This window comes from Orbicella faveolata, unplaced genomic scaffold (assembly GCF_042242905.1).
Source record: "Orbicella faveolata isolate gen_17 unplaced genomic scaffold, um_ofav_v1 contig_46, whole genome shotgun sequence".
Taxonomy (NCBI): domain Eukaryota; kingdom Metazoa; phylum Cnidaria; class Anthozoa; order Scleractinia; family Merulinidae; genus Orbicella; species Orbicella faveolata.
In genome coordinates this window covers 29,555,663-29,563,001 of record NW_028301576.1, presented here as the reverse complement: position 1 = coordinate 29,563,001, position 7,339 = coordinate 29,555,663, and the positions used below count along the sequence as shown (strand labels likewise).

The 7,339-nt window shown below is 38.5% G+C and overlaps 2 pseudogenes across 1 annotated transcript; one reads left to right on the top strand and one right to left on the bottom strand.

Moving 5' to 3' along the window:
* Window positions 1–214: 214 nt before the first annotated feature.
* LOC149099565 (uncharacterized) lies at window positions 215–1,852 on the top strand (annotated as a pseudogene). The gene is made up of 2 exons (XR_016203742.1): window positions 215–915; window positions 1,028–1,852. The product of XR_016203742.1 is annotated as an uncharacterized LOC149099565 (transcript).
* Window positions 1,853–1,946: 94 nt separating this feature from the next.
* LOC149099564 (uncharacterized) lies at window positions 1,947–3,781 on the bottom strand (annotated as a pseudogene).
* Window positions 3,782–7,339: the final 3,558 nt, after the last annotated feature.

The following is a 7,339-nucleotide window of genomic DNA, read 5'->3' as shown; positions in this document are numbered from 1 at the left end:
AGGACCAACTTATCTTTGAAGAGCACAAGTTCTATATAAATTGACACAAGTATTTTTGTCCGCTATGGCATGTCGTAATGAATGGATCTGTTACATGAGAGGACGGATATGGCTTTTACTGTAAGTATCATTTTATGCTGCATTATTTCCCCAGGTCTGTTGGAAATGTGTGAAACATGTCAAACTGTAGGAGACCAACTTATCGCCAGTTATAGGGGCCCCGGTAAGTGTTGTAATGCAACTCTATAACGTTTCAAAATATTTTTGTTTCTGTGTTTGTTGAATACATGTAATTCTTTTTTGTGCAGAGACAATCTAAAGATTCTCCGGGAAGACCTCAATAATCAAAAGAAGATTCTCAAGGACAATAGGATTGTTGGTGATGACAAACATTACCAAGTACAATTTGTTGGTAGGTGTTGATTCTTAAGCTTTTACCATTCAGAATTGAGACTACTGTTTGGTTTATGGCTTAAAAGATTGAACTCCACATATTTATCTATATGCATCTGTAAATCTGTATTAAACTTATGTTCAGGTATATACATGTAGCAGGTGCAGCTATTAGGGACCTTTAGCATCGAGAGGATTTGGGACGGCGACGGCGGCCGGAAGTAATTTTCATTTCCGGCATACGTTGTCAGTTTTGACGCGAGGTCGTGGGAGGCCCGCGTACATGTCAAGAAGCTGCTTTTCACGGTGTACAGAAAACGTGAGTGTATTTCTGCCTTTTACTCCTCTAGTTTCGGATTTCAGCGGGAATTTTGTTCTTAACAGCTTGCAGGATGAAGTGAGATTGGTATTTATTCAAAGATGAGGAGGGGAAAATGATATTCTTTTACTTTCTTGCAGGCTATACTTGTGTTGTCGAAAGCCGGATTTGTCAATGGCGGGAACCTACGAGGGAAAACTGAAGTAAGATCGCAAAATTAGAAGCGCTTATAAACCTCTGAATTTTACATCTGTTAATTTTCAAAATTGAAATAACTTTTCTCTGATATGTTTCCACTTTTGATTTTTCTTTCAGGCAAATGGAGTGGATGGAAGAGCACGATGTGTTGTTATTATGAGAAATATTAGGCACCAATGTGTTTGTTGTGAAAAAAGGCAGCCCTGCTCGTGGTCTGGCATGGGAGGCTATAGTAGAGTCACTCAATAAAATTGACTCTCCAAAGTTTCAACTTAAGGACAAAAGAGAAGTGAGAGAGATGGGTGCTTCTGAGGTAGAAATTTACGAAGAAAATGAGCGAGGAAGAAAAAGAGAGTGGAATCTCTATGGATGATTTGACAGAAAGAGAAGTGCTGATTGAAGAATTAGTTTCGAGAGAAGATACCGCGACAGCTGACGCAGATTTTGCCTCCAAACAACAGGATAAGGACAAAGAAATGGCCGAGGATATCCGAAAGAAAGCCATGGAAACCTTAAGGGAGACGAAGAAACGCAAATCAGAAAAGGATGCATCTCCAAAACGGCGCAAGTCAGGCCAGAGATGTGCACAGCCGCTCGTCGATTTTCTAAGAGAGAAAGCTGATGCTCATCGAGAAGTGCGACGACAGGAGCTTGATATGAAAAAGAAAGAACAGGAAAACCAGCAGCAAGTCGTGCAGTCACTGCTGCAGGAGCAGCAGAAAATGAACGGAGCGCTTCTTGCAGTGTTACAGAAAGTAATGGAAAAGTAATGCTAGTGATAAAGCATTTCATTTGAAGTTGTTGTTGAAGTTGTTGTTTGTTGCTTTTTACCTCCTTGAGAAATAAATTATGCTCAGTTGTAAATGCCACTCAGTGTTAAGTTGGTTTACTGAGGCTTGTCAGACACACCTTAGGGATAGATTATTAAATTTTTGAGGGAGAATGGGCAGCAATCAGTTTCTGAGCATGAATTTTTTCCCCCAAATTCAGGTCAGTTTTTCCACCAAAAACATAAAAAAGGACAAGGGTACAAAGGCATGCTCATATTTTTTTTGCAGTTTTTGTTGTGGAGAATTGCCATGTTTCAGAGTACATAAACTTAGCTAAACTTGAACCTTGCTACTCTTAACAATAATACTAATTTCCACATAGACTGCTCAAAACTTACTGGAAATATTCCTCTAGTGTTGGAGGCTCAAGTTCAAAATATTCAGATGTCTGATTGCCATATAAGCAAGTTATGGCGTTGCGTAACCCTGCACAGACAACATACATTTTGCCCACAGCACTAAGTCCTATCTTCAGGTTCTTTTTGTAATCTAAAAACTTGAAAGAATTTATGATGTCACCAAAGATCCACTCCACAGAGGTGCGTACTGTACTCATTGCTGTATTTTATTCATCCATAAGTGGTGTAAGATGGACTTGTCAAAATGGAGCCTGGAGGTGAATGCAGAGGGGAAATCTCGCTAGGTCATTTAACAATCCAGAATCGGCAAGCATCCCAGCATCATGTTTACGACCCTCTGAAATGCAAAGAAAAGGGTTTAATAAAGGTTATTTTAAAAGATAAAAGCAATAGTTCATCGGAGGAGCTATTGTCTCACAAGAACCCTATACATAGGAAAGAATGGTTTTCATTCCGTTTCTCTAGTTAAATTTGGACTAATCAACAGAGAGCCCCATGTGGTATTTCTCACCTGAAAGTACTGACATACTTGTGGGGCCTGAAAGGGTAGAGTTTGTGAGTTCTGGGTTCTAAAATAGGGCATATATATTTTTTATTTATCATTAGTACAGGCCTTAAAACCGAACTTTAAATTGATTATCTCTATGCAAAGTTAGTGGCAATCCTTAGCTTTTTATGTGTGTAAGACTTGTACTATAAAGGATCTAGAACGATGCCAATGAAGTACTCACCCACTGGTCCAAAGATATTGCCAATTAATCCATTGGGCAAGGTAACTGACTGAAATTTCAGTCCATGCACTCTCTTGTGGCCATTGTACACAACTCTTTGCCCAGTACCAGGTCTTGAAATTGGCCGAACAGTCCCATCTATAAAACCAAAGCAGTTTTCCAGTGGTGCACCTTTCCTTGATACTGCTTCAGCATACGTCTGAAGAGCAGTGGGGGCCAGGACATCTCTGTTCCAATCTGTGACCAGATGTGAGTGGGTTTCACAGATGTAATCTAAGACCTCATTTGAGATCAAACTTAGGACAGATACTGGATGTGGAAATCGAGGAATTATATCGCTGTATCGACAAGGATAGCTTGTCCGCCTCAGTAGCAGGCACAGCCCTTCGAGGCCATCACATAGGCTCCTTTGTCTGCATTTGATCACAGGAGGAATTTGTAATACATCTGCAAGTCGGGGGAGATCAGCCTTCTCTATTCGAAATTCCGCCTTGCAGTCAGCTTGGCCCATATCATCTAAGTCGAACTTATCATCAACTTGTAACTGAAATCTGGATTTTTCGACTGAAAACAATCGTAAAGTAAAATGAATTCTTCATCAGAAATAGTGTTCTCATTGTGAGATAGCAATAGCAGATCTCGGATATTTTTAAACTTGTTCATTTTTAATTAAACGCTTAAAAGAAACTCTGGAAAGATTTTGCTCAGCGATGGCCGTCTAGTGTCACCGCGACGTGAAGGAAGCTGCTAAAGGTTTGTATTTGGCGGGAACAACGTTGTTCTCGATCCAGACCCTCTCGTACACCGCCGTTGCCGTCGCTCGAAAAATACAAGTTGCTAAAGGTCCCTAATAATGAGCAGAAAGTAAATAGAAGAGTTTGAGAGAGAAGAAAAGGGAAGTCTGCTCTGCTAATAGGAGCCTCTTTAGTCTGCTATTCAAGGCCATTTATTTGCTAAGTTATTTGAAATAATGATGGAAGTTGTAACATCATCTCTTTTTGTAGTCATGTGGATCATTTGCTATGGCTGTGCACCTATAGATGGTATATTTTACCCAATAAATTTGATTTCTTTCCTAAAGTTATTGTAGCCTACATGACATTGACTTTGCTCTTGGTAAAGAAGGATGAGGAAGACTTCCTTCTCGGTGGGAGGGGAGTCTGTGGAATTTTGTTTTATTTGCAATGCAATCAGGGTATGTGTGTTAGCAATGTAGTTCTAGCAATTAAATGTTTGCCATTAGTAACATACTTGTAGTACATGTTTCAATCAGTATTCTACAGATGCCAATGTTTTGTTGAAAATCACTTTAATTTTAAAAGATGTGAAGATGCCCACTTTCATTTTATTGTTGCTAGAATGGAGATTGAACTGTTAACTGTAAATTTTGATTTGTGGATTATGAAATTTTGCAGGACAACGAATGTTAGTTTCTCATTTTAAGCTAAAGATAATTTTCATTAGGGTTATACTTGCCATGATGTAGAACCAGACAAAAGTTGCTTGGACTGTTTGCGAAGAAGGCAAACATTGGAAGGTACGTGTATATCAGAGTTGTGATATACTTGATGAGCCACTCTAACCAGTGCATCTACATTTTTCAATTTTTCATTTGTCAATTAATAAAAGGTATCAATAAATGAATGTCTCAGTTGAAGTCTACATGTATGTGCTGGATCAAGGTGCAAGTATTGCGGTAACCATTTTTCAAGTTGCTATGGAAGCCAGGGGAGCTTAAAGTTTACCACATTAATAAGTATTTTTCCTAATTATCCTAGTAATCTGGCACTAGACAGAACAGCATAATAAAGGGGGTTAATGTTCATCAACAGGACCCACTGAAATGCAGATTCTTCAAAATATTGAGGATATTGTACACCATGCCCTTCCAATAAAAAAAAACTGAAGGATACCTTCAGTGATCTAACCACTGCTAAAAATTTGATTCTATACCAAATCACATTTTGTCAATCCAGGGTTAATGTAAGTAGACGTTATATTCCATATTATTGTTACATACATGATTGTATAGTATGTCGATGTTGATGACTTGATGGCCTTTTTTCAACTTAACAAGTTTACAACTTCTCAGGATGGCACCCAGATGTTTTGTTGGAGTGTGCCTTGTATCACCACTTAGCATGGCACCCAGAAGTTTCGTTTTTTAAAAAAGAAAATTATTATATTTACTGACACTAATGTTATTAGTTTATTACTAAGTTACATAGGTTCTGGCACTCATGAAATTATCTGACTTATATGTTGCATAATGAACATGTCGTAACAAACCCATTTTTCCACTTTATATTTTATAACTTAAGATGTATGTGCATGTAATATTTTGCAGATGCTATTAACAGAGGTGTGTTTACTCAGGATTTTGGTACCTGCACTGAACAAGTAGAACTTGATGGGACAGGTTAGTATTCTATAATGTCCTAATTCATTAGAATTACACTAGTGTGAGGCAGACTTCATCCTGTTATTCAATACAAAAATTAATATTAATTACTAGTGTTGGCAAGGTTATGAGTTGGAATGCCAGGTACTGTTGTTTATTCAAGGAGTCTTGTGCTAACATCACAATGCTGATATTAAGACATTAAAAAGATCTCATTTAATTCTAAAAGGGACAATTCACAGAGTGTACATGTATGTATGTGTTATTAAGTGTCCATGAGAAAACCAGGCAAGAGGTGATACAGCTCAAAATCGCTGATTTTTGCTCAAACTTGGCACAAAAGGTGGGTTTGGTGAGTACATGATTATGGCAAAAACCTAGGTCAAAATATTGCATTCCCTTCAAGTTAGGAGGACCCCCTCCAAAAATGGCAGTTTGTCGCTAATTTATGCATATTTAATTAGCTGTTTTTGAATTAGTATTTCTACAACAAGAAAGGCTATGTGAAAATGAAATCCACTGGATCATGTTCTCCTATTATCAGTCTCAAAGCACAGATATTCATTTCAACTAGACAGTTTGATTTCTCTCTGTGGCTCCATCTAAATGTAGTGTTGCAATAGCCTTTAATTGATGGTAAAAATCTGTTCTAACATGGATAATGAGAGCAATTACTAAAGTTCTCAAAAAAGCCATAAAATGTTTGAGTACTTCAAAATTCTTTTCTCTGCTGCCATTTCATAAACATCCAGTAAAACAGAAAAGCCATTTTTCTGTTTTAACCTAACTCGAAATCAACAAGAAATCTCTATCTAAGTATTCTCCTATCAATTTCCAGTATGAATTTGGCGAAAAGAAGCACTTAAGACATTTCTTTCATATATTTTCAGAGCTACATTTTGCAGCATTTTCAGGATATTGAAAAAATGCGGCAGAAGACGATTCAACACAACGGGACGTAATGCATCAATCAAAATCAATCATAGGAAACCTAATGAATAAATTGATATAACTCGATTTTAATCAATAATAATCAATCAATTAAGCAAATTAATCGATCAAAATCAATAATCACAGTAGTTTAAGTATCGGGTATCGAGTTCTATTGATTTTGAGAAACTGTCACGATACCACGACAAAACACCCGCTAATAATATACTCAGGAAGCCAATTTGAGTGAAACAATAGTGTCGAGAGTGTCAGTGATATCAAGGCATCAGGAGTACTGTACACCAGTCTCAAATAGGGGACACTGACTTATTACAGGCCTAGCTTGTTAACTAGCTTCTTAACTTACATCAGTGACTGGATTGTCAGGTGCTCTGCTTTGGTTTACTGCCAGGAAAAAAGGGGTGTTGGGTTTCTTCATTTCATCAGGACGATGGCTGGCAAACTTAAGATAAAGACGAACTGGACAGCGCTTGGTGTTGGTGGCGTGGGCTATTGGATTAAAAGCCCTGCAGTGGCCGTCTCCTTGTCTTGTTTTTGATCCTCATTCGGCTTTCCACACAAGGACCTGCTTTCCACTAACTGGATCATCTTCTACTGCTAGATCACCCCACTGCAGTCTTCAACACTTGTCTTGCGCTCTAAACCCGAAATGCAAAGACAGCACCCACCATACCGTGTGCTGGAGAACTTTGGGGTCATCTTCCCCAAACTGACTGGTTTGAAACAAGTGCTCTTCATTTTCTGTTAGCTCGCAGATAGCCTGTGAATGATTTCCTTTGGTGTTCTTAACCACAAAGTCTCATTTGCAAGCTGAGAGGACCTCCCTCGATTTGGCGAACTCTCAGTCTTTCATAACATTTGTGCTGCAGTTGTTGTCGTTCAGGTAGCATTGAATACTTCTCTGGAAAGAGGCAAGTGAACCTGGTTCATAGACTCTGCCATCTTTTTCACGGACGTCAATGAAAAACCTGCACAGAAGTATGTTTAGCTCTTCAGGAAGAATATTTTCCAAGGCTCTCGTCTCTCCAACTGTGGAACAGAATCTTCGCCAAATGTTCAGATCGTAAATTGTCTTTTTCTTAGTGTTATCAGGGCAAAGTGAGTAGATGAAATCTTGAATGTTGTTCAAGTGCCTGTCTTGTTCAACTTCGTCACGA